Below are 27,547 nucleotides of genomic sequence, written 5' to 3'. Positions count from 1 at the left end.
CTAATCCCATTCACGAGGGCTCCACCCTCATGACCTAAGTACTTCCCAAAGGACCCACCTCCAAATGCCATCACATTGGGGAGTAGGTTTCTACATGTCCCTTTTAGAGGGGACGCACTCTGTTCATGACAGGCAATTTTTTTTTATTAATGTTATGATAGATTACAACCTTGTGAGATTTCAGCTGTACATTTTTGTTAGTCATGTTGTGGGTATATCACTTCCCTCTTTGTGCCCTCCCCCCAGCCCCCCTTTTCCCTGGTAACCACCGGTCAGATCTCCTTGTCAATATACTAACTTCCACCTATGAGTGGAGTCATATAGAGTTCGTCTTTCTCTGACTGGCTTATTTCGCTTAACGTAATACCCTCGAGGTCCATCCACGTTGCTGTGAATGGGACAATTTTGTCTTTTTTTATGGGTGAGTAGTAGTCCATTGTGTATATATACCATATATTCTTTATCCAATCATCAGTTTCTGGGCATGTAGGTTGATTCCGCGTCTTGGCTATTGTAAATAATGCTGCGGTGAACATAGGGGTGCAAGGGGCTCTTGGGATTTCTGATATCAGGTTCTTAGGATAGATACCCAGTAATGGGATGGCTGGGTCATAGGGTATTTCTGTTTTTAACTTTTTGAGAAATCTCCATACCGTTTTCCATAGTGGCTGTACCAGTTTGCCTTCCCACCAACAGTGTATGAGGGTTCCTTTTTCTCCACAACCTCTCCAACATTTGTCGCTCTTGGTTTTGGATGTTTTTGCCAATCTAACGGGTGTAAGGTGATATCTTAGTGTAGTTTTGATTTGCGTTTCCCTGATGATTAGCGATGATGAACATCTTTTCATGTCATGACAGGCAATTTTGACCCAAGGATTCCCCATTGGCCTGCCAGGTGTTTTCTTGGAACTGCACTGCAGTTTGCGACTCTTTTGACCCAATTCTTCCTTCTCCCTCTCTTTCCAGGTGTCAGACTGGCATGGTAGTCTGCAGACCTCCCCACCCTTCCCGGCTGCCTCTTTATCCTTCGCGGCTCTTCCCTCCAGTACATCTCCTGCATGTCTGCTCCTGTCTTGCTGTATGCTTATTGGGAGACCGGACTAAGAAACAGATGTACCGGTGTATCCTTCTCCCACCACGCAAGACCCGAATCTCCAGACACCTGTAAAGTCTCGGACACCCCGCCTCTGCTCTTCCTTCCCTTCCTTTCCTGTCTCCCAAACCCTCATCTTTCTCGTCCTCACTAGCTGAGGTGATGCAAGAGCTTTCATTCACCCTCTCTTCACATCTTAGGGAGTTTTCTTTTTAAATTTTTTAAAGTTTAACTTTATTGTTTAAATTGAGATACAATCAACATATAACATTAGATTAGTTTCAGATATCCAACATAATAATTCAGTGTTTGTATACACTGTGATATGCTCATCACAGTAAATCTGATTAGCATCCATCACCACTCATAGTTACAAACTTTTTTTCTTGTGATGAGGACTGTTAAGATTTTACTGTTAGCAACTTTCCTATATACAATACAGTGTTATTAACTATAGTCACCATGCTGTACATTACCTACCCACGACTTATTTATTTTATAACTGGAAGTTTGTACCTTTTGTCCTCCTCCGCTCATTTCACCCACTCCCCATCCCCCACCTCTAGCAACCACCAATCTGTTCTCTGTATCTATGAGTTTGGTTCTTTCTTTCTTTCTTTTTTTTTGGATTCCACATATAAGAGAGGTCATATGGTGTTTGTCTTTCTCTGTCTGACTTATTTCACTTCACATAATGCCCTGTAGGCCCGTCCATGTTTTTGCAAATGGTAGGATTTCCTTGTTTCTCCTGGCTGCATAATATTCCATTGTGTGTATGTAGCACATCTTCTTTATCCATTCATCTGTTAATGGACTCTCGGGTCGCTTCCGTATATGGACTACTATAAATAATGCTGCTATGAACATGAGAATGCAGATATCTTTGTGAGTTCATGTTTTGTTTCCTTTGGATAGATACCCAGAAGTGGAATTGCTGGGTCATGTGGTAGTCCTATTTTCATTCTTTTTTGAGGAACCTCCATGCTGTTTTCATAGGGACTGCACCAATTTACATGCCCTCCAAGGGTTCCATTTTCTCTGCATCCTTGCCAATACTTGTTATTCCTTGTCTTTTTGATAACAGCCATTCTAACAGGTATGAGGTGATATCTCGGTGTAGTTTTGATTTTCCATTCCCTGATGACTAGTGATGTTGAGCACCTTTTCATGTATTCATTGGCCGTCTGGATGTCTTCCTTGGAAAAATATTCAGATATTCTGCCCACTTTTTAATCAGGTTGTTTGTTTGCTATTGAGTTGTATGAATTCTTTATATTTTTTGGATATTAACCCCTTATCAGATACATCATTTGCAAATTTTTTCTCCCATTCAGTAGGTTGCCTTTTCATTTTTTAGATGATCTCCTTTTCTGTGCAGAAGCTTTTTAGTTTAATGTACCTGTTTATTTTTGCTTTGGCTGTCAAATCCAAAAAATCATCACCAAGACTAATGGCAAGGAACTTACTACCTGTGTTTCCTTCTAGGAGTTTGATAGTTTCAGGTCTGACATTCAAGTCGTTTCTTTTTTTTAAAGATCAGCTCCTGAGCTAACATCTGTTGCCATCTGCTCCTTCTCCTCCCCCCCACCTCCTCCTGCTCCTTTTCTTCCTCCTTCTTTCTTCTTCTTCTTCTCCTCAAAGCCCCCCAACCCATAGTTGTATATTCTAGTTGCAGGTCCTTCTGGTTGTGCTATGTGGGACGCCGCCTCAGCATGGCCTGATGAGCAGTGCTGGCTCCGCGCCCAGGATCCAACCTGGCAGAACCCTGGCCTGCAGAAGTGGAGCGTGTGAACTTCACCACTCGGCCACAAGGGCTGGCCCCACATTCAGGTCTTTAATCCATTTTGAGTTAATTTTTGTGTATGGTGTAAGATAGTGGTCCCATTTCAATCTTTTGCATGTGGCTGTCCAGCTTTCCCAACGCCGTTTATTGAAGCGACAGTCCTTTCCCCGCTGTGTGTTCTTGGCTCCTTTGTCATAAATTAATTGACCATGCATGCATGGGTTTATGTCTGGGCTCTTGATTCTGTTCATTGGTCCGTGTGTCTGTTTTTACGCCAACACCATCGTGTTTTGATTGCTATAGCTTTTTAATAGAATTGGAAATCATGGAGTGAGATGCCTCCAGCTTTGTTCTTCTTTCTCAAGGTTGCTTTGCCTATTCGGAAGTCTTCTTGAAACAGAAAAATCATCATCTCTTTCGTGATGCATTCCATTCCTGTTTCTTGAGGCGAACTCCAGCAGCATCTTCATAAGAGCCCATCAAACCTCCCTGCTGAGACTCCTCACAGAGGAGGAGGGACAGCGTTTCCACAAATGGTGGTGGAATGACTAGACATCCACATGCAAAAGGAAAAAGTGAATGTCGACCTTTGTTCCGAAACTTATACAAAAATTAACTCATCATGGATGTTTGACCTGAATGTTAAACATCAAACTGTAACACTTTTAGAAGAAAACATTGAAGAAAATCTTTGTGAGCTTGGGTTCAGCTCAAGAGTTAAGTTCTTTTGGGTTAAGCGAAAGAGTTCTTAGATAGACACCAAAAGCATGATCCATAAAGGAAAAAGTGATAAATTGGAGTCTATCAAAATTAAACTTTTGCCTTATGAAAACACTTTTAAAATAAAACGAAAAGCTACAGACTAGGGGCAAATATTTGCAAATCACATATCTGAAAAACAGATATATATCCAGAATATATAAAGAACTGAGCAAAAAGGAAACAGGTCAATTTAAAAATGGTCAAAATAGGGGCTGGTCTGGTGGTGTAGTGGTTAAGTTCATGTGTTCTGCTTCAGTGGCCTGGGGTTCGCCAGTTCGCATCCCAGGCACAGACCTATGCACCGCTTGTCAAGCCATGCTCTGGCAGGCGTCCCACATACGAAATGGAGGAAGATGAGCACAGATGTTAGCATAGGGCCAATCTTCCTCACCAAAAAGAGGAGGATTGGCAGTGGATGTTAGCTCAGGGCTAATCTTCCCCAAAAAAACAAAAATTCCAATAGATGCTGTACTGAAGAAGATACATAGATGGCAAATAAGCATATGAAGAATGCTCAACAGCATTAGACATCAGGGAAATACAAATTAAAACCACAATGACATAGCGTTAGATAACTATCTGAACGGCCAAAAACCAAAGCAGAACCAAAAACGATAATGCAGGTGCTGTGAGGGTACAGATCAGCTGGAACTTTCATACATTGCTTCTAGGGATGCAAAATGCTCCAGCCACTTGAGAAACAGTTGATAACGTCTTACCAAGCTAAACATGCTCTCACCACAGGACCCAGCAATCTCACTCCCAGATATTGACTCAAGAGAAACAGAGAGCTTTGTTCATATAAAGCCTGTTAACAAATGCTTGTCACGGCTTTATTCATAAAAACTAAAAATTGGAAATGGCCCAAATGTCCTTCAAATGGTGAATGGATGAACAAAGTGCGGTCTCTCCATACAATGAAATGAAAGGGAACTCAGTCATAACAAGGATGAAAGTACATTAGACCCAGCAACAAGGATGGATCACACATGCATGATGCTAAAAGAAAAATCCCAGACTCAAAGGCTGACATTCTGAAAATGCAAAACTCTAAGGATGGACAACAGGCAGCACCGCTTCTGGTTAGGGCGGGGCGACAGCAAGGGAGCAGGGTGCGGTGACTTTTGGGATGATGCAAGTGCTTTTGTCTTCTGACGGTGGTAGTGGTGGCACTGCAGATATCTGCCAAAACACAGAACTGTACGCTAAAAGAATGAATGTACTGTAAATTAAAAAATAAAAACAAGTATTAGTGAAAGGCGTAATGACACATTTGTAATCTACAGTCTCATAGCACGGACAGCATTTCCTGCATCTGCTCTTTACATGTTGGCCAGCTAACTGGAATTTGTGGGTGTGTTGGTTTTTGGGAGCTGGGGTTCGGTGGCCATCAAGGCATTAAAGAAAATCACGCTGGGAAAATTCCAAGTTACCTATTGTTAGGAGAGGAGAAAAAAACAAGCACAATTTCCTCTCTCCCAGCATGTGAAGGTCCTTCGGACCTTCTCCTGTGGATTCTCCTGCTGTTTCCTGCCCGGGAGGCCAGGGTTCAGAACTTCCCCTCCTCTTTCCAAGTCCAAGTCAGTTTCCCTCCTCCAAACCTTAACAAGCAGAACTCTGAATAAGTAAAAAGCAATCAGCAAGATCAAAGACGTACAACGACAACAGCAAAATGCAAAACCTCCCATGCCCGTGAAAGAAAATAAAACTACAAAAAGCAAACCAGCAAAACCAAACAGAACAATCTAGGCATAGAAATGGCTTTACAAGGGCCAGGGCAAAATATCACGCCAACAATTTTCCTGAAGGGACCACTAAGTTAAGACAAACGAGATTTCAGAAACGAGCCTTGGGGGCCGGCCCTGTGGCTGAGTGGTTAAATTCGCGTGCTCCACGGCGGCGGCCCAGGGTTTCGCTGGCTCGGATCCTGGGCATGGAGCTAGCACCGCTCATCAAGCCGTGCTGAGGCGGTGTCCCACATAGCTCAACTAGAAGGACCTATGATTAGAATACACAACTATGTACTGGGGGGCTTTGGGGAGAAGAAGGAGAAGAAAAAAAGAAGATTGGCAAGAGATTTAGCTCAGGTGCCAATCTTTTTTTTTAAAGATTGGCACCTGAGATAACATCTGTTGCCAATCTTCCTTTTTTTTTCCCCCTGCTTTTTCTCCCCCAGTCCTCCCAGTACATAGTTGTATATTTTTAGTTGTGGGTTCTTCTAGTTGTGGCATGTGGGACGCCGCCTCAACGTGGCCTGATGAGTGGTGCCATGTCCGCGCCCAGGATCCCAACCGCGAAACCCTGGGCTGCCAAAGGCGGAGCATGCAAACTTAAGCACTCGGCCACGGGACTGGCCCCTCAGGTGCCAATCTTTAAGAAAAAAAAAGGAAACAAGCCTAGTTCTTAATGCTGCCCTGACCCCTCACCTCCAACCCCCAAAGCCATAGGAAGAACAGAGTGAGAGGCCACAATTCTGTGGCGGAGGACATTCGGTGACACCTTCCAGTTAGAGGAAAAGAGACGAGGTCATCAATGACATTGGGAAGAGCTGCAGAAATGATGACTGACTTCTACACCCCGCCATCTCCAGGGTCTTCCTGGAGGCAGGGCGAAACACCTGGCCTCACTGCTTGCATTTTTCCTGGCTTAGGAGCACAGCTAGAGACGGAAGACGGAACAGTCATGTCACCATTGCTCTCGTTTTCTCCAGCCGCAAATTCCATAGGGATTCAGAAAAGACATGACTACTGTTTGGTCTGAAAAAATGAAGAACATCTCCCTATCTGGAGCTGCACTGGACTTTGATTTCCTTTGACTACAATGAAAAAACTTCTAGACCCTGGAGGCAAAGACTGTTCCTATCTCCCGTTCAAGTCAGTGCCGAGCTGCGCCCAGGACCTCCTTGCCCTTCTCCAGCCCGCCTGTTCACGGTGGGCCTCTCCATCTCCCAACTGCTTTGCCGTCCAGAGTGGGCGTTGTCTCACCGGGGGCTGGGGACTGTCCCCAGGAGTTTTGCCTGGAGCCTGTGGGCAGACCCCTGTAGGAACTGTGGGGCAACGGGTCTACCCATGGAGAGACACTGACCCCTCCTGGAATTCCCCCTCGTCAGGCTGTGACGGCTCACAGGGTTGTCCTGAGAGCCTGGTGTTACAGAAGTTACACAGAACTAAAACAGCCCGTTGGGACTGGCTCCCGCGTTACCTAAAGGCCCCTGTAGAATGTTTGTGTGTGTGTGTGTGTGTGGTTGAAACTTTAAAATACTTGTTGTTGTAAAACAAGCAACAAACAGAACAACAAACCCGCAAATGTTTCATCCAATTAAATCACAAGCTTTAAAAAAAGAAAGGGGGCCAGCCCGGTGGCATAGTGGTTAGGGTCATGTGCTCCACGTCGGTGGCCCCGGATTCGCCGGTTCAGACCTGCACACCGCTCATCACGCCGTGGGGTGGCGGCATCCCACAGAGATGAACTAGGAGGGCTTACAGCTAGGATATGCGACTAGGTACTGGGGCTTTGGGGAGGAAACAAACAAAACGAGGAAGATTGGCAGCAGATGTCAGCTCAGGGCCATTATTCCTCACCAAAATAAATAAAGAAATAAAAATGAAACAAACAAACGAAACAGTACCCAAGGCTTACCTTGAATTCCCTCCCTCACGTCTCCTTCCCTCCCCCGAGCCAGCCACTTCCGTCTCCTTAGCTGATTCGTCTCAGCTATCTAGGCTTTCTAAAAGCTTTCTGTGGTCAGTCTCAGGCAGGACTGAGGGCTCCGAGCACCTCGGAGCCCAGGGGGCTGTGCCCGAAGTCAGACTGCCTTTGCAGCTTCCTCAAGGCAGAGGTCAGCCGAGGTCAGAGTGGGTGGATCAGTGCAGGAGGAATGTCTGAGGCAGTGCCAGCACGCGGCTCACGATGGTGCTTTCCACATTGTGACCAGGGAGTGGCTTGGGATTATCTATTTCCTGTTTGAGAACGTGGGTCCCTTCTGGTTTTCATTCTCTGTTATTAAGACTGCCTTGAACCTCCTGTCCTCTCCCCCGCCCCTCCACAAGAGCATCACGGGCACATGGGGCCTCTGGCTACACTCAGTGTCAATCAGAAACAGGGTTTCGCCTGGCCGAAGGCTGTTTGATTATCTGGAGTCCAAACCTCCAGAGTCCGTTTACATTTTTCCTGAATTCATCATCTAAAGCACAGAATGGACTTTCCCAATGGGCAGTACTGCATCTAACTGAAACTCGGAAATTGTTTTCTTTTGGTTCGAGACGTTCCCTAGTTCTGAGCCCAGAGGGGAGCTTTCTTTTCAAGGTCACTGCAGGTTGTTCACTGCACAAAGATGCTCAGCAGCGACGAGAGGGGCTGAAATCCAGCCTCGGCTCCACTTGCCCAGCCGTGTCCTGTGGCTGCGCCAGTCCAGAAGGGGCACAGTTTTTTCTTTTTTTAAAGATTTTGATTATTTCCTTTTTCTCCCCAAAGCCCCCCAGTACATAGTTGTATATCTTAGTTGTGGGTCCTTCTAGTTGTGGCATGTGGGACGCCGCCTCAGCATGGCTTGATGAGTGGTGCCGTGTCCGCGCCCAGGATTCCATCTGGCGAAACACTGGGCCACCGAAGCGGAGCATGCGAACCCAACCACTCGCCACGGGGCCAGTCCCTGGAAGGAAATCTTTTACTGGGTTAGCACAGTTAATAGAAAGTGGCAGGCATTCTGGAGGCCGGACAGCACATCCAGCTTGATAACATCCTCGCTGATCGTTTAAGTAAGACCCATTTGTAAACCAAATTAAATAATAGAATGCAGTCATGGTCTTCTCATCTTGTGACATTGAAAACAAGGTAGCAAGGTCAAAATAGTGAATAATATTTACCTCCACAATATAACCTAAGAAGCTTTATCATAGTTTACTTGACAATGCTACCCCTGCAATTTAGCATCAAACAAGTCTAATTAGTATCCCTCCTTTATAGGAAGAGACAACAAATTTCTTTGAGAAGTCCCAGGGGCCCTCTGGAAATCCTCAAAGATGAAGGTCAAAATAAAGACTTCATTTAGGATATGAATTGTGAGGAGCCTGTCAAAAATATCAAAAGTTTTTAAAACACTTGGTCAAACAACATCAAGTGTCTGCTGACCTGGTTGCTGTGACGCAATGCTGAGTTATCCATTCAGACAAAGTGACCACAGAAACAGTCTGTGGCAAACAGAGCATTAAAACTCTCAAAGCCTTAACACAGAGACCTCATTTTTTGAACATAGGAAATTGGTTTAATAAAACATAGATTTTCTGTCTTTTAGGTAAACTTACTCAAAAGTAAAGAAAAATCTTTTATAACCTCTTTATCAAGAGTAGACTGACAGTTCAAGAAAATTATCCCTTTTAAGAGAGAAAGCCAAATTCTAATTCTTGTACCAGCTTACCGTTTATATTACAACTCATTTACTTAATTAGATTCATTTCTGTCCTAGCCAACTTGACCATGTACAAAACTCCTCATGGTTTTTCTTCCATCAGCCTCTGTCACTTCCTTTTTTACATTCAGAATTTGTCCCATACCTTTCTTTCTCCTCCTAGTACTTTGGGACAAATTTATCTTTCTGACAAAACAAACAAAATATTTCCATTCTTTATATCTTCTTTACTAAAAATATGCATCTTTACGTCTTACTTTCTTGAATACAAATACATGTATTTTAAAATTTTTAGTAGCTTTAATCACATATCAGAATTTTTAATCCTTAGAAACCTTAGTTTCTAAGTAAAAACTAAGTAAGCAATTATAAACTTTCTTTTACATCAGCATTCTGTGGCTTGACAAATTTGTAAATACCTTTTATAATTTCTAAAAACGTTACTTCATAGTATAATCTTTTAATAAAATACAAGATATATTTACTAATAGCCCTAAACACCTTTTAGCTTTTCTGTAATAAGAAGCCAAGAGTAGATAAACTTATGTTTAATAATTCATGTCTAACTTTTAATCTTATTTAGAGATGATCTAGATATTTAATGAATTTTTATCAATTAAAATAACCTAGCAAAACTTCAAAGTTTCAAGTTACCAAAGGGATTTTGGAAGCTATTTTAAGCACATACACTATAACATGCAATTATTGTTAAAAGTTCACCCAACACTCAACTTTTTCACATCTATTTAGTTACTTGTTCCCAATAATTATTTAGATTGCCTACAAGGCTGCATGAGACATTAGACAAAACATCATTGTAAGTTATTATTTTTGTTAACCAGTTTTGTAATAGAGATAACATCAGCTTATCTGACCAAGAAACATAGAATAAAGGCCACATGTCTGCATTATTCCAATGCTGATAGCTTTGAGGACATGCCTATTTTAATCAAACCAACAAACTTAAATTTTCATTTACCAAAGATTATTTCATATCACATTAACTTGAAAGACATTTGGGTTAGCTGTATTTAGAAAAAGTTTTTGTAAGCACTTACCTTAAGTCAGTTGAACTGAACTCTTTAGAAATCACACCCTCCAGGGGCGGGCCCAGGGCCAAGTGCTTCAGTTTGCGTGCTCCACTTCAATGGCCTGGGGTTTTGCTGGTTCTCATCCTGGGTGCCGACATGGCACCGCTTGTCGTGCCACGTTGAGGCGGTGTCCCATGTGCCACAACTAGAAGGACCCACAACTGGAATATACACAACTATGTACTGGGGGGCTTTGAGGAGAAGAAGAAGGAAGAAAAAAAGAAAAGAAGATTGGCAACACATGTTAGCTCAGGTGCCAATCTTTAAAAAAAAGAAAAAGAAATTAAACCATCCGGAGGTAAAATATCACACATTTATAACATACATATATATAGACACACACATAAGCAACAGACAGACACAATGAAGATTTGTTTCAAAGATTTTCCTTAGATTTTTGGGCAAGAGTGTTTTCATAGCAGACTGCATCTGCAAAAACTTCTTTTCTCATTTTCTTTTTCTTTTTTTCAGTCTTAGGAATCTGGGATGGGAATATTCCCCCTTTTGTTAAGCAATTGCAAGTCACAGCATGAAGCCATCTGAAGTTCAGAGGGAGGCTGCCATTGGGGAAGTGGACGGGCTATTTTTAGAAGCTCCATTTCCCGATTTTCTTTTTGTTTTGCTATAAAGTCCAAACAACTTCTAAGGACAGTGTAGTGGGTCGGAAGTGTGCTGCTTGTGAGTGTCACTCCCTGAAGAAAGGTCATAAACACTCTCTTATGTGCCTTGGTTTCTCCTGCTGGCAGGCTAAAACTGCTGTGGGGGCTTGGGGCTCCCGTGACCAACCCTCGAATGAGTGTCCCTGGGCGAGCCTGTAATTAATTATCATGAGTGATAGTGGAGTTCCCTATGGGACCGCTGCACGTCATGAGGCCTTTGATCCTCCAGCACTCCCGCTGACGTCCTCAGTCCCCTGAGAACGCCTTTCAGCCGGGAGGAGCAGTGTCCCTTTTCTTCAGAGCTGAACACTTTCAGGCTCTCATTTCTTTAACAAGCAATTTGTTCAGACTTTAGAAACACACTTCTCTCCAATTTAAAGCCTCATTAGAAAGGTCAGCCTGCCCCATTCACTGCCAAGTTCCTCCTAGGCTCCCCTGGCCTAGGAAGTACCCCCTAGGTTCCTCTTGCCTAGGGTATGTAGTGATACCCCCTTAAGACACCTAGACTTAAGGTTTGAAACAGCTCATATGAACTCTTGGACTGTCAACTGAAAATAAGGAGGTCTGGGTGATGAGGATTTTTAGGCTGCTTAATTTTAAAACAGTATATGATGAGGATTTTTAGGCTGGTTAATTTTAAAACTGCAGAAGAGAACCAGGGTCCAAGGATTGGAATTTGCTTGCCCTTTGATCAGAGACAGTTGCATTTGTGAAGGAAATCTCCATGCCTCCCTCTCTGCGCCAGCAGGAAGGGGGGATGGCCTTATCTCTGGAAACTCTTAAAGGGGAAGGCAAGAACTTAAGTTGTTTACTGTCTGGCAACCTCATGTAACTGACCCCCCACCCCAAAATCCTCCTTTGTCTTTAGCTGAAGATAATATTTGAGCGGTGACTTCTGCCATTTACTCAATCCGGTTTGATTCTTATCTAAAAGTTGTGGGACTGCCCAATGGCCGGACCCTACCGGCACTGGTACCATTTTAACTTTTTTTTCTTTGTCTCGTAAAGAGATAACTCACATACCTATGCCTTAAATTTGGCTCTAACCCTCAACTTGGGGCAGCAGAAGCAGGAGCAGCCGCAGCAGCGGCTCCTCCTGCCCGTGGGTCCTGTCCCCACGCAGCAGCCTGACTGCCCATGGGTCTTGTCCCCATGCCGGCAGCAGAAGCTCTGACTGCCCATGGGTCCTGTCCCCATGCTATTCTATACTATTCTCTAAATAAAAGAGCACTACTGCCAGATCTTAAGAGTCTAAGAAATCTTTCTTTTGACTCCTCGGCTCACTGACCCCGCATCATGGGTTTCAGAGAACTCACCAGGGTCACCTGAAGAATGCAGTGATCTGGGGGGCTCAATGGGTCCCTATCGGTACCGAATGCCAGTTCAGTGTAGATTCCAGGTGCTCTGCAGTGGGTTTCTCTGAAATCCTGCTGTGACTACGCCAGGAAATGTCTACACAAATAATCCGTAACTAATCTATAAATCAAAATTGAAGTGAGTTTATTATGAGCCAGATCTGAGGGCTAGGCCAGGGCCTTCCTTACCCAAGCAAGGAAGGCCGCCAAAGAAGTGGGGTCTACAGAGTGGTTATATACCGTCTTGGAACAAAGAGCACACGTTGCATATGACAGGAATGTCCCTTTTACAACAGTCAAGAGCTTGCCTAGCCAACACAGCTATTCACATAGCAGGAAGCAGGTCTGCTGTCTCTATGGACACAGCAGGTGTCAGGTCTGTTGTCTCAAGCTGGGTGGTCACAGGTGAGCATGGCAATCAATTCCTAGGCTAAGGAAGTTCCTTATCCTTAAGGAAATGCCAGTGTGTGGGAAGTTGCGTCTTTATCTTGAGGCCATTTGTTCTTGTCTTAGGGACATAGAAAATGCCTAAAGCAGATGTACAATACATGCTCTATGGCCTTGTCAGGCCCTTTTAGAAAAACAATGTCAGGCCGAATTAGGTTTACACCAAATGGCTTCCTCGTATACTCCGATATATCCTATTTCTTGGCATTTGTTTATCAAGACATTTTTGGTTGTTGCAACTCAGGGGGTGCTCCTGACTTCTCGTGGGCAGAGGCCAGGGATGCTGCTCAGCCTCCCACCGTGCACAGGACGGCCCCTCATTACAGAACACCATCTAGCCCAAAATGTCAGCAGTGCCGCTGCTGAGAAAGTCTGTCCAAAATGAACGTAACAAAGCCGTCGGATAAAGCCGATTGTCCCATTCGAGGCTACCACGTGCCTGGCTTGACCCCAGCTCCAGAGAGACGGCAGCAACCGTCGTGATGACTGCGTCTGTGCTCACTTCCCTTCTGTTATGGCGCAGCTGTGGGGAAGGTCTTGCCTCCATGTTGGAGTCTTGGCCTGTGTCCATTCTCAGGTCGCAGAGTGCAGTGGGTGACCAGGGCCCTTCCTTACTCTAGTCCCCTGCATGGAGGGGCCGCAGGGGCTGGGCAGGACCCTCAGGGGAAGTGGGCCTCTGGGGCGGGGGTGGCAAGGCCCAGCTGCTTCCGCCATGCTGGCTTTCCACCCTGGAGCCACCTTGCATACCCAGGTCTGGCGAGTCAGGGAAAGCTGTGGTTTCCACATCGTAGCCCCTGAGGCAGCTCCTCCCTTGGCCCTGAGGCTTTGAAGACCAAAGGTCTGCCACTGGGTTTTGGGGTGCGTCTTTGTCACTGGGGTCAACACCCAAGTCGTCATTCTTTCCCAATGTGCAGGCTGTCAGCTTCCTGGCTAGATGTGGTCTCTCTCTCACATCTCTGGATCTTTGTTGCTTCCTCTTCTGGAACACCCTTCCCTCTGAGTTTCACCTGGGAAATCCAGCCTTCGGGCCTCAGTCGGACCATCCCCGTCCCCGACCCCCACAAGGGCTCCCCAACTCCCACATTGAGTTGAGAGCACTTCCTCCTCTTCTTTCCCGCTCCCGCAGCATCCCTGCTGATCCCTGTGACTGCTCTGTTGCCCCACATCATGGGTCTCTCTGTGATTCTGCCTCCCCAGAGCCTGAGGCCTGAGGACAAGGGGCTTGGGCTCAGTCCCCATGTGCACGCCCATGGTGGCCGCTCAATGCTTGTTTTTGTTGGTTTGAGTCTCCCCTCAGGAGCACAGGCTGGAGTTGGGGAGTGTAACAGGAGTGTTCTGATGCAATGAGGGTGACTTCTGCCTGAAGTTGCAGCCACAGTGGTTTCATTCATAAACTGTTTTCTTTACGAGGCATGTCTCTTGACTGTGGATGTCGCCATTGCATTAGAAAGTGTTTGCACGTGCCCACTGTTTATGGGGCCTCTTTCCCTTTGGAGTTTTACGATGGAGAATGAAGTTTAACCTTTGAATACATCTGTAACTGTGCTCATTTTACGTGCAGGTCCTCGTTCTCTGAGGACAACGCTATCAGAGAAAAACCCCTTAAAGTGAATCGACACAAGATGGGGACACAATAAGAAAGAACAGAAAAGAAAGGAAAAAGTGACTTGATCTTCAAAAATTAAACGAAATTATGGAAATGTTTGTCTTCCATTTAACAAAACATAGATTACACTCGCAACTACCCAGAGATTCTTAAAATGGACCAAGCGTGAGTCCTGTTGGTTTGGAGAAGGCATCCATTTTCAGACAAAATGTGTGACTTCTCGAAAGGACCGCCTTCTGTTTACATCTGCCTTATGCGGCTTGGTCATCAGAATCAGTTTTGCAAAATCATTTAATTATTTTGTCATTTTCTTAACCCACTGAGATACAAATCATTCTCTTTTGAAGCCTGTCATGTGCCTGTCGTGTCATTAACCTGGTTGATTTTCTCTGTTAACTGGTTTATTACATATATATTTTTTGATGAATTGTTCATTTAATCAAAATGAAACATCTTTTTAAAAGCATTTTACCTTGAATTCAATTTTTCAATGTTAACATCCTTACACTTGCCCCTCCTATTGTTAGTGTTTGCTGAATGATCTTTAGCCGCACAAATATTGCCTAAGCAATCTTTTTCCATTGCTTTTTTTGATTTTTTTTCCTAGCATGAAAAGTACAATGAATTTCTCACCTAAAAGCCCCTTTCTTCATCCCCGTTCTCCACTCTAGTCCCACAGAGGACAGCACCAAGGAGAGAAGACTCCTCCTAAACGCTCCCATCTTCAGGGGAGCCCAAAACAGATCTTGTGGCTTCTGAGGTCACATAGGTATGACCTCTGACCTGCAGGTCAGAGTTTTGGGCCCTTTAAAAACAGTGTTTGAACAGGGTCATCTTAGGGCACCTGCAGCTTTCAAGGAGTCGTAGCGATGCCAGGGGGCACCCGCGGGCCTTCTCTACCTGCCAGGCAGCGTGCCAAGAGCCGTTGCAGGTTCACGGGAGCCTTACAACATCCTGTCAAGCGAGTCCCAAGGTTACTCGCAAGATTTGTCTCATCTCACCCTAGAAAAGTCAGACTTGGAGAGTTGAAGGACTTTCCCGAGTCAGCCAGCTAGTGAGTGGCAGAGCTGGCACTGTATCCAGAGCTTCCTGACCCTGGAGCACCTGCCCTTGGCTGTTCCTGTGCGTCAATTCGTCCGTACCTTACCGGGGTCCACCTCTGCTTCTCTCCGGCTGCTTCCTATGTTGTCATTCATGTCTGTCTTTGTATGGAAGCCAGTTCAAATCCTTGGCCCAGGAATTCCTAGGCCTGACCTTTCTCCCTTCCCTTCCCCATTCTGCCTCATCCTTGTTAGTGTAACCCAAATACGACTGGGATCCCAAGTAGCTCAGTCTGTGGATGTTTTGTAGTCGAAGATAGAACCATAGCCACAAAGAAATCTAAAAGGCTTCCAGGCCTACACTCAGGCCCTTGAGGGAACACCACAGGAGAAAACACATTCTTCAGGTTCTGCAAATGTCTAAAACTCCTTCCTCTCTGTCACTGCTAATTTCATCCTCCTAGTAGACAGTGACAGCTCTCCAAGACTCCCTTTCTCTCCCACTCTTGTCGCCTGGCCCTCCAAATCCGCCTGGCTCTCAGCCAAGGCAGCTTGCCTCCTCTTTTCTTCTTCGTCTTTCCCCTCTCAGCTTTTTATTGTGTAGACCAACTTTACCTCTCTGTTGTCTTTAGTTTTCTCTTTCCTTTGTCTATTATCCAGACCCAGCACAGCCAAGGACAGGTCAGCATACCACGCAGAAAGCAAGAATCCTTTCCCCTGGTAAGCCAGAGAGAGACAGAAGGTTGAAAATCCCGGACATTAATACCATCAGTCTCTGTAGCACCCGTGGGATGCACTGAGCTGCCTGGGAGTAGGGGCACTTGGCGCTCCTGTTGGGAGAGGAGAAAGTATCTCCGAGAGAGGTTTCCTTGTACCCTGCCCCTTGCTCCCCTGTGGAAACCTCCTAGTCCCTGTGTACAGGGACCCATTTATTGTGAAAGATGTTAGCATCCGGCCACCCATGGGTTCCCCCACGTGAGCAGGTGTGGCGAGGGGGAGTCAGGGCAGCTCGGGCCCTGACGTCTGCCCTGATAGCCAGAATCGGCGTTTTCATCTTCTCCAAACAGCAGAGCAGCTCCTCTCCCTCCTGCCCGCAGACTTTTTATAATAGCAATAAGGCAACTCCGGGGAAGAGCATCTTGTGCAAGCTCCGGGGAGTAACCATCTAATCACATTCCGGGCTGATTTGAGGCACTCATCTGGACCAAATGCCTCCCCACGCCCTGGGAGCGGCTTTACGAGGCAGCAGCCAGGCCTGATCGAGCCTTATTGCTTAATTAAAAACAAATTCCCGAGTAATTTATTTTTTTGTTTTTTATTATTTTTTTATTTTTTGTCTTCCCATAAAACTTCCAGCCGCCCAGAGTGAGGGAGAAGCCGGGGAGTGGGGAGAGGAAGCTGAGATTTACAGCTCTGGCTGCTGCGCTGGCCACCTTGCGCTCGGGGCTGGCGCGAGATGGAAAGTCATCCTGGGGACCAGGCCCTGCCGGCTCTTAGAGAGTGAGGGACGCAGGGGGAGGCACTTGGGCCGGCCGGCTGGGTTATTAAGTGTCATCATCCCTCAGCCTGACTTGGGGTTTTAGTGGGACTGCTCTGGGCTGTGACAGACCCTCCAAAATGCCACCACCCTAACGGGGGCCTTAATGTCCATGCCCAGGTCTGCTGGGGAAGCCCTCAGTGCCGCCCAGCCCATGCCCAGACCTGCAAAGTACATCCTGTGCCCCAGGGGAACCTGGCTGGGACCGGACACCCACAGCCCTGCCCTGCTTCCTCCTCCCAGGCTGACTCCGGGCCACTCACTTTTTCTCTCTGGGTATCAGTTTCTCCAACTGAACAGGAACACAGGTCCCACCCTCTTCAGGAGTCAATGAAGGGATCAGAGTGGCAGTGGCGCTGGAACAGCTGGGGCGTCCCTCCCTCTTGAGGGATGGAAGACAGGGCGGTGCCGGGACGGTTTTAAACAAGGAGACGACGGTCCTGGCTTCCCAGCAGAGGCTTCGCGCGCAGAGGCATCTTTCGCTCCTTGGTACCAGGACTCGCCGGGAGGCAGAGAGGCCTGGACGTGGGAGAGAGCCAGCAGAAAGGAGTGTGTGTGCTCGCACATGCAGGAGTGCTGGGGGCACATGTGCGCCTGTGGGTGGGCGTGAGTGTCTGGGTGCCAGGACGTTTGTCTGTGGATGGAGAGCTGCACTAAAGGGTGTGTACTCCGGGCCAAGCTGCTGTGGCCAAAAGCCCAGCTCCACTTTGGGCAAGTGACTCAATCTCTCTGGGCCTCAGTTTTCTTATCTGCCAAATGGAAATAACATCAGCATTGACCTCATCGGGGTGTGGTGGGGATTACGTGAGGCAATGTGTGCAGAGCGCTCAGAGCGCGCTGGGCACGTGCTTCACAAGCGTGCCTGCAGCTAGGAGAACATGCACGTGACTTCTTGAAAACTACATGTAATACCAACTTCTCCCACTCAAGGCACACTTTCCTAAAGACTTTAATTTTGAAAATTAGGGATGAGATTTCTAGAGATAATTTTGTTCCTATGATAAAATAAAATCACCAAGAAAAAGCGGCAAATCTTTACATGACAAGTCATGATTTATGCAAGAATGACTGTGGCTTATACTGGGGCACAAAGCAGGGATAAATTATGCACAGAAATGAAAAGAAAATAGAGTTCTTTTCTCTACCTTACAATTGTGATTGCCTGAAAAATTGCCTCCCGAGACTGCAGTTTCTGTAGGAGAGCTGAGCTCCAGAGCTTTTCCTCTCCTCACTTTCCTCTCCTCCCACGCCCATCATCACTTCAGAAATAAGAGCCGAGCTCTGGGAAGCCTGCAATCAAGAGTGGAGATCATGAGGCACTTGGGGAAGAGGCAGCCTTTCCTGGGAAATGTAAGGGGCACTCATTAGCGGTCGCAGAAAAACGTTCCTGAGAAGAGACTCCGCCAAGAGCGCTGCCACTGAAGGAAAGGCGGTGATGCAGATCGCAGTGGGCACGCACGGCGCCCGGAACAGGGGGTCCCGGAGAGTGGCCATTGGCAAGGCAGGCCGCTCGAGGGTCTCTGAAGTGGCCGCTCAGTTTTCCTTCTCTGAGAAGTTGGCAGGCTGGGCGGTGGCCTAGAATCACCTTGCTGAATTTGTGGGGCTTTGTGGGGAGAGCAGTGGCTTCTGAGCCAGCCATCCAGGGTTCACACCCACCCTTCCATCTTGCCAGCTGAGGGCCGCTTCCGGAGGCTCCTCGTGGATCTGGATGTTGAGAGCTGCCTCGCAGAGCTCTTGCTGGGATTTGAAGTGCTTACTTGGAGAGCACACGTGGTGACTTACAGTGTTGGTTCCACAGCAGACACTCCTGGGGCCCTGCCATAGCCTGCAAGTTGAAGTCCGACAGCCAGTCCCTGCATCTGTGTACCTGCCTCCTTCCTCCAACGCTCCGGAACACACCTGTGTCCACCTGCACGGCGGTCCAGTCATGCCAGGGGACCAACCTGCGGGGACAGCCCTCGCCCCCTGGCCTTGGTGGCTGGACACCCCAACTCCCCCAGCCTTTGGGTGGGATAACTCTGAGGCGGGGTCTCTGCAGTCTCGCAGGCCCCCTGTGGGATTGGGCTTCACTGCCCACAGCTCCGACGTGCCTGAAACACGCCCCTGCTTGGCTGCCTGCCCTTTTCTGTCTTGCGTCCCCTCCCTGCTGCCAGTGTGTGTCCTTCCCCTACCAGATAGACCCCTTCCATTAACATCCTTGTCTCTGGCCTTTTCCTGGGTGAAGCCAGGGGAGACAGTGTCTTCCCCTGGTCATATCCCTCCCCTCCTAGCTGTTGGGTTGGCACACACTTGACATAACAGTCGTTTCACCTCCCCCCAGCCCAGCCGCCTTCTCCTGTAAACCAAGTACCAGCCCTGAACAGACATCTTTATCTACTGCGTTTGCCGGCCTGGTGTCCTCCTTTCTGGCAGAAACACTTGTTTTCTTTGGGGGACTGAACCTTTCTCTCTTCACTCCTTTGGTTCAGAGAGGACGAGCCCCGTCTTGGCTGCAGAAAGAGACCTGAGATGAGAGTCCAGACAAGCAGAGCACGGTTCCCCAGGCCAGGCCGATTGCTCAGGGCCACGAGCATGACCCGAGCTGGGCCAGTGAGAACCCAACTTGGGCCCTCTGCTGTGGCGTTGAGAAAGAGATATGCTGCCGCTGGGACGTTCAGGCTGGTCGAATGTGAACCAAATACTCCCCAGGATCCTTTGGCCAGAGCCTGAGTGAGGGTAAAGCTGACGTGGAAGGAAATACAGTTAGGAGATGAGAAAGGCAGATTCCTGACAACATCGTGGAGCCCCTGAGTCCAGCCATGCCTGAGATTCCAATTGCCCCCATCCTTTCTGGTTACATGAACCAACATAGTCCCGCCCTCCCCTCCTGCCCTTGTTTTCCATAGGCCAATTTTGAGTTTGGTTTCTGTACCTCCAGCTGACCAACACGTCGTCCAAACCTGCTTACTTCTCTGGTCGGGAGGAGACGATGTGTGGCCTTGGTTGAGACTTTGCATCTTTCTTGGGTGGAGGATCTTTACGGGTAAGTTGATTTAAAACTACTCCATCCAGGGGCCGGCCCCGTGGCCAAGGGGTTAAGTTCACGTGCTCCGCTGCAGGCAGCCCAGTGTTTCGTTGGTTTGAATCTTGGGCACGGACATGGCACTGCTCATCAAACCACGCTGAGGCGGCGTCCCATGTGCCACAACTAAAAGGACCCACAAAGAGTAATATACAACTATGTACCGGGGGGCTTTGGGGAGAAAAAGGAAGAAAATAAAATTAAAAAAATAAATAAATAAAAGTACTCCATCCAAAGGTGTCTGAGGAAGAAATCTATCCCCACCATGCATCAGTTAGGGTGTTTTCAGCTGAAAGTAGAAAAAACTCCAACTGAAACTGGTTTAAACAAGAAGGGATTGTATATCTCATATAACAGGAAGTGGAGAAGAAGAGAGCTTGCAGAGCTGGTTGACCCGGAGGCCATGTCCTCAAGGACCCCAGTTCTCTCTGTTCCTCTGCCACGGGGTCTTCACGCTGGTGGCTTTCCCTCAGACTGGCGTCTGGTCTCAAGATGGCGGCCGAGCTCCAGGCTTCTCATCCCTACACAGCACCACCTAGAGGAAGAAAAGGGACTTATCGGCTCTCTTTCTGTACCTCATTCCTAGAGACAGACACTCTCCGCTTACCCCCAGTAGAATTTTGTGACAGTCAGGATAAATTCGGTTACACAGAAATAACAAAAACTCTCAAAGTCTCAGTGACTTGAAACAACAAAGGTCTCTTTTTCACTTATGCTACATGCCATAGCTGGTCACTAAGGGGTCCTCCCATTGAAGTCGCTCAGGGACTCAGGCTGAGGGAGCAGCTGCCATCTTGAATGTTGTTGGTGACTGTGCCAAAGGGAAAGAGAGCTCTGGAGGGTCTGGCGCCAGCAGTTAAATGCTCTGGCTTAGAAGTGACACACATGGCTTCCTCTCATGACTCATTGGCCAAGGTTAGTTTTATGACCTCACTTAAAAATTCCCCTGCCAGTGGCGAGATTGGAAATACCCGATAAATAGGTATTGGCTACTAACTAATAGCTGTTGGCAACTAACTATTGCCACAACTGCTCTCATTGGCCAAGATAGGGCCACACACTTATTTCTAAACCATTTTCTAAATGCCTGTCAAGGAGAGCAGGATGACCACGACTGGCTTAGAGCAGTTGTTTGGATGGGGCTGGATTCCAGCCAGTCAACCCTAAGACCTCTGCCATCTGTGCCTGCGTCCATAAATAGTGAGACACACGCAGTGAGGGTGTTTCCGTTGGTATAAACTGGGGAGGTGGAGTGGCTGTGGGGAGATGTCTCAGCTCACATGGTGCTTTGTGTCCCCATGGAGTGACTCAAATCCAGGTTTTTTCCCAGGGCCAAAGCTTCTTCCAAAATGGACTTGGGTGCCTGACTGAAGTGGACTACGGATGGTGCCTGGGGTGACCCTGGGAATCTTCACAGGCAGGGATGGAGGCTACTCCCGGCATGGGTCCCAGGTGCCATTCTTGTGCTTATCAGGATGTCTCAGAGCAGGCAGCTCAGGGGCTGTCCCTGCCAGGGTTCCGTCAGAGGAGCAGAGCCACCGGGAGATTCCACATCATGAAGGATGTAGTATAGGCGTCTGACCTTATCCCATTGTGGGAGGTGGTCAAACCGTCTACACAAAGCCATTGCTTCTGTGTCTGGTCCTGGAGCCTGGAGCCTAGCAATTGGGAGGGGAAGATGGATCCAAGGTGGAGGACGCAAGGACAAACTGGGCCTGGCACCGCAGCAGCCTGTCAGCTTCTGCCGGCCTCCAGGTTCACCCATGAGGTTGTCCTGCAGGAGCAGCCAGCAACCTTCTTCATGGCCCAGCACTGGAGAAGCCAAAGGAGGACCCAGCAGTTGCTGGAGGGGCTGTGGGCCTGGCTGCTGCCACATAACGCCAGTGAGCCAGCAGATCTGCCCAGTGGGAGCCGCAGAGATGCCTCCTATCTGCACCGACCTCCAGAGCACCGAGGAGACAGCCTCCACTGCAGCTCCGCCTGCCAACCTAGGGCAACACGGCCCTTGTGGCCCACATGTGCTGAGAACTGTGCAGAGAGGGGAATGCTGGGAAAGGAAGTTGCAGCACAGCTGAGTTGATGTGCTCCCCATCCATTGCAGGGACCCAGGGCTACGTGCTCCCTCCTTCAAGAGCTGAGGGCTGTGTGCATCTATTACTGGGCTTACTTCACCCGCTCAGGGCAGTGTGCATCTGTTACTGTGCTTACTTCATCCGCTCAGGGCAGTGTGCATCTATTACTGGGCTTACGTCACCCGCTCAGGGCAGTGTGCATCTATTACTGGCTTAATGCACCCATTCAGGACAGTGGGTATATATTAGTGCGCTTCCTGCACCCGCTCAGTGCAGTGGGTGTCTACTACTGTGTTTACTTCACCCGTTAATGGCAGTCGGCGTCTATTACTGTGCTTACTTCACCAGCTCAGGACAGCGGGTGTCTATTACTGTGCTTACTGCACCCTCTCATGGCAGTTGGCGGCTATTACTATGCTTACTGCACCCTCTCAGGGCAGTGGGCAGCTATTACTATGCTTACTGCACCCTCTCAGGGCAGTGGGCGGCTATTACTGTGCTTGCTTCATCCGCTCACGACAGTGGGTGTCTATTACTGTGCTTCCTTCACCTGCTCAGGGCAGGGGGCATCTATTACTGTGCTTACTTCACCCACTCAGGGCAGTGGGCATCTATTACTGTGCTCAGTTCACCCTTCATGGCAATGGGCATCTATTACTGTGCTTACTGCACCCGCTCAGGGCAGTGGGCATCTATTACTGTGATTACTGTACCATCATGCATCCTCCCTTGTGTTTAAACCAGCACCTTGATGCCTTAGGAGGAACCAGGTCCTTCCCACTCAATCCAAGTGTTGCCAGGCCAGAAGCACGTGACCCAGGCTGGGTGAATCAGTGCCCTGCATGCCCCGCCTCAGTGCGGGGGTGAGGAGCTGATCCAAATGGTCAAAGCCTGATGAAGGAATCCTGGGCCTGGAGGAAGGGCTACCAGGAAGAAACGTTCCTTTTCTTTCTGGCTAGACTTCGGCTAGACTGAGAGAATGCAAGGCTTGAGCAACAAAGGGGGAAACTGCCCAAGGAAGCGACATAGAGCAAAGAGGAGGGTCCTGAGGATGTTGCTTCATTGGGTCACACCATTCCTGAGGCAGTCTACTCTGACCTTCAGTTATGGGGTCCAATAAATCCCCCCTTTTTCTTTTGAGGAAAATTAGCCCTTATCTAACATTTGCCGTCAGTCCTCCTCTTTTTGCTGAGGAAGACTGGCCCTGAGCTAACATCGGTGCCCATCTTCCTCTGCTTTATATGTGGGATGTCTGCCTCAGTGTGGCTTGATAAGTGGTGTGAATGTCTGCGCCCAGGATCCAGGCAGCGAACCCCGGGCTGCTGAAGTGGAACGTGCACTTAACCGCTGTGCCACCGGGCCGGCCCCCCAATAAATTCCTTTTGTTTAATCTGTTTGGGTTGAGTTTTCTGTTACTTGTATCCAAAATAGTCCCAACTGGTGCACCCAACGGCCATATGCCAGAGTCGGTATCTCTTGGAGCGGCAGCTCAGAGAGAGAGCTGTCCACACAGGACACCATGGAGAGGACACGCCTGCCTCAGTGCTCCCGAGCCAGAGGAGCCCTGGGCCTCCTGGGAGGGCTGGCTGAACCCGAGCAGGGTAACGGGTCTGAAACCTGGGCAGGGGTCCAGCTCCCCCAACAGTCCTGGCCCGGCGGGCTGCCCTCAGCGCTCCGCCCAGCTCCCTCCAGGATGCGCACTCTCCCTCGTCCCTGTCCTGGGCGGCGGTGCCGAGCTCCCGGGTGCAGCCGAACCCGGTGCTCCCTGGGGCCGGAGTCCTCCATTTTCACGCGTAACTGAAACAAACTGAGCAGAGGGTGACCTGACCTGTCTGCGATTTTATACCGTATTTTGTACTGTAATCTAGTCTATTTCATCGAAAAGAAAAAAGGAGTGATGGTCACCACCCACCGCGTCGACTACGAGACTCATTAACATCGTCGGGAAACAACTTTCCGGAAACATGGGTGAAAAGTGCCCTGCATGGGCCCGGCGGGACACGCGCCGGGTGGGCGGGTCTCTGGCGGGGTGGTTGCACTGCCGGCCTGGCGCTGGGGAGGACCTCCGAGCACCACGGTCAGCCGGCAGGCGCGTTCACAGGGCAGCGGGGAAGACTGGATCTTGGAGCCCATGACCTATCCACCCAGCAGCGGAAAAGCCAGGGCAGAGCAAGTCCTGAACTCCCTTTGGGCCTGGCCCCCTATTTCTTACCGTACCGGGAAGTCTTCCTATTTTAGACGAAGCCCCGACTCCTGGACAGCAAGCCCCAGGCCACGCAGCTTGGATGTGTCTGAACCCAGATTTTCTTCTACCGCTGATGAAAAACATACAGATACCAGGGCCCTGCTCCCGGACTCTGGTTTCACTTTGGGGAGGAGGTCTCAGTTCGGGCGTTGTTTGAAGAACTGCCCAGGCGGTTCTAGTGTGCAGCCAGGCTTGAGCAGCGCTGAGCTGGACGCGGCTCTTCCCACCAGGCCGGCCCTCGCATACCAGGCGCCCCGCCCAGGCCTGGGGCAGCCCGCTGTGGCTGCAGGCCCCGCCCTCTCCCACAGGATGGGGCAGCGGCCAGGGGCAGGCAGCTCTGCTCCCCAGCACTGGGGCTGGGGGAGACTGGCTAAGGCAGGGGTCTGGGAAAGCCTCTCTGAGAGGTGGTGTTTAGTCTGCTCCCTCATCCCCAGGAGCTAAAAGAAGCTGGACATTGACCAGGAAGGACCATCCACATAGGGCTGGAGTAGGATGACTAACTGTCCCGGCTTGCCTGGAACTGTGCTAAAACCAGGGCGGTCCCGGGCAGGCCTGGAGGAGCTGGTGCCGCGAGAGCCTGGAGCCACAGGACAGGAGGGAGCGCGGGGTGAGGTGGGGCTGGAGGGAGGCAGGGATTTCAGCATTTTATTCTCCGTGCTGGGGGCTGGGACACACCCCTTTGGCTCCCTGCAGGAGGGCTTAGAGAATGTGGCCACTTGGGTTTCAGGGAGCAGGTGAACCTCTGGGTCTGAGAGGAGAGAACCTGGGAGGGAGCGCCTCTCTCCTCTGATTGGGGGCCTGCATCCTGAGCTGCCCGGCTGCTCGGGGTCCATTAGCCTGTCTTCATTGTTTAGGGCCACGACTTACCTTTCATTCAACAAAGCCAGAACGGGGCTGCCACCATAAATGCGTCTGCAATGGGGCCCGGGCGGCTGGCAGGGCCTCCTCGGAGGCCCATCAGCCTCGGGGAGCGGACGGTAACGATCATTTACATTAATTAGGCAGCTGGATAATAGGGTGTTCAATAGTTATTGCAGCCTTTAAATCCTACAGCAAATGCCGCCAGGAGCCCGGAGCTGGCAGGGGTTCCCACCTTGCAAAACCCAGTCCTGTTCTCACCTTGGCAGGCAAGGGGGCTTGAAATTCAGGAGGAAAGGGAGCTTTCCTTGAGTTCTAGAAGAATAGCTGATTTCCAGAAGAATAGCCTATCCGCGTGACCCACCGTGAACTAACCTCACTTGGCCAGCGCACGGGCGCCCAGTGCTGAGGTTCCACCGAGAGCATGGCCACCGAGTGGACAGCTGTGACAAGCGACAGGCCTCGCGTCTGGAAGATGAGACCCTACACTGTGGGAACTCTCCGAGCTTTCTGGTGACAGCTACCACACAGTAAACTCAGTTCGCTGGTTTATTCATGATGCTTGTTTTATGGTGAAGACCGGGAGGCCCTGAGAGGGGTGGCTGGCCTTGGGTCACAGAGCCAAGCCATGTCAGGGCCCCCTGGAGGCGTGCCCACAGCACTGCCCATCCCTGGCCCAGCTTTGCCAGCCTCCTCACTTCTGGCTTCCCGAGGGCTCCTCTTTCTCCGCCTCCCCTGCGCCCTGCCCCCCGCGCCCGCTCCCTGCCCCCCTGCCTACTCCTCTTTGCTCTGAGAAGACCTGGGCTGCACCTCCTCCTGCCCCCTGGGCCCGCTGCCTTGCTCCCAGCCCCTCTGTCACTGCCTGGCTCTCCCAGCTGGGCTCATGGCCTTACAGGCTTCTTGGCTGTGAGTGGAGGCTCGGGGGCCTTGAGAAGCCAGGCCTTGTTTGTGGGGTGCTGTGGGCAGTGCTCAAACCTGTTTCTGTGCGTCCCTGACACCAACACTGGTGTTGGGGTCTAGGCCTCCTTGCTGGCCTCCCAGCGCTGGCTCTGGCCCCTCCGGCTCATCTTCCTGACCCCACTTCCCCTGCCCTGCCCTGCCCAGTGCCTGAAGCCTCCAGCCGAAGCCAGCCCACACCGCCCAGGCCCCACTTACCCTCCGGTTCCTCAGCAGGAGGTCCCTTTCCCTGGCTGACCCCAGCTCAGCCCTCTGGCCTCATCTGAAGGTCAGCTCCCAGGGTAGGCAGCTTCACCTTCAGACCTGCCAGGTGCCCCGACATGAGCCCCACCCAACCCTGCCGTCCCCATGGCCCCTGTCCCCAGCACTCACTGTCTATCTCCCCTGGTAGATTGGCAGCCTCATGTGGGTGGGGACCAGAAGGTCTGTGGCAACCACACCTAGTGGCAGTGTGGCTGCCCTCTGGGTCCCTAGAGGTCCAGGGCAGAGAAAGAGCCAGTATTTTGAGAGGTGGGGGAGATGCTAACATTGTGAGTTTGGTGGCATGCTGCATTTCTTAGGACTTCCGATTTCCTTGTTGTAATTCCGTGATTCTTGGGCAAGAGCTGTTAGGGTGACCCAGGCCTACAGTTCCGAACAAGGCTGCATTGAAGGTGCTGAGCCTTCAGACACTTATCAAGCGCCACTTACAGACTCATCCGCAGAAAGAACACGACCCTAAGTGCACAGTCCTGTGAGCTCTCAGCCAGTAAATGCGCTCGCGTTTCCAGCCCCCAGCCTGCGTGCAGAGTCACATCTCCTGTGGGCTGCGTGCCACACACAGCACGTCAGCCCAGATGGTGCGGTCCAGTCTCCTGGGGAAGGCGTTGCAGACAGACCCCCTCCCTCAGGAGGGCGCGCTCCCGGGGCTGGAACTGCCATTGCTGCTCCTGCCCGCAGAGGAGCTGACTCGTGTTTAGGGCGGGAGCGTGCTGGAAGAAGCTGGAATAAGCCCTGAACTGTAGAGTGGTTTAAGTCCCCTAGGGTGGCCAGGTGCGAGGTGCCGACATGGGCGGCACGTCAGGAAGCGATGTGCACAGTGGCGGGTGCCTCCAGCACACCCTCGGCTTAGGGCCTGTGTGATTATGAGCAGCTCACAGTCAGACACTTTTGGGGAGACAAGGGCAGCTAAGGATGCTGTCCCTGTCCCCCACTGCAAGGCAAGCTTCCACTGAAGGGACGGGCAGGCGTGGCAGGCCATCTGCGACGTCGTGTCCCTCCCTCCCCGTCTTCTGGCAGAGGGGCCATTCAATTTGTGTGGATTCAATGACCTACCACAATGCCACGCTCCCTGTGTTCACGTCCTTTGTGGTGGAACCTAAAGGTTAAGAGTGAGGTGGGCCTTGGACTCACGTTTCCTGACGAAGTCTCCTGACCGGCTCCTTTAGCTCTGCCTCTCCCGGAGGGTCACCAGCACCAACCCCCCAGTCCCACGGCACTGGGGTCCATTGGGCAAAGCTGGAAAGGGCAGAGAAGGGCCGGCACGCTTGCTCTGTGTCACAGCTGTCTGGGGAGTGTAAGCTCATCTGACTGAG

The 27,547-nt window shown here is 49.8% G+C and overlaps 1 long non-coding RNA gene across 20 annotated transcripts; it reads right to left on the bottom strand.

Moving 5' to 3' along the window:
* Positions 1 to 1,297: 1,297 nt before the first annotated feature.
* On the bottom strand, positions 1,298 to 27,547 carry LOC106834968 (uncharacterized). Of its 20 annotated transcripts, XR_011498706.1 has the most exons (8): positions 24,131 to 26,319; positions 17,926 to 20,376; positions 17,044 to 17,299; positions 14,837 to 15,960; positions 10,104 to 10,327; positions 7,278 to 8,301; positions 5,072 to 5,239; positions 1,298 to 4,860 (listed from the first exon to the last, which is right to left on the bottom strand). It is a non-coding gene; the product is annotated as an uncharacterized lncRNA (long non-coding RNA). The 20 variants fall into 20 exon arrangements; XR_011498698.1 differs by adding an exon at positions 26,346 to 27,359 and having other exon boundaries at positions 1,298 to 8,301; positions 24,131 to 25,484; XR_011498702.1 differs by having other exon boundaries at positions 5,072 to 8,301; positions 24,131 to 26,324.

This window comes from Equus asinus, chromosome 26, assembly GCF_041296235.1.
Source record: "Equus asinus isolate D_3611 breed Donkey chromosome 26, EquAss-T2T_v2, whole genome shotgun sequence".
NCBI classification, from domain to species: Eukaryota; Metazoa; Chordata; class Mammalia; order Perissodactyla; family Equidae; genus Equus; species Equus asinus.
The sequence above is the reverse complement of the archived record's forward strand: the minus strand, read 5'-3'. Positions and strand labels throughout refer to the sequence as shown.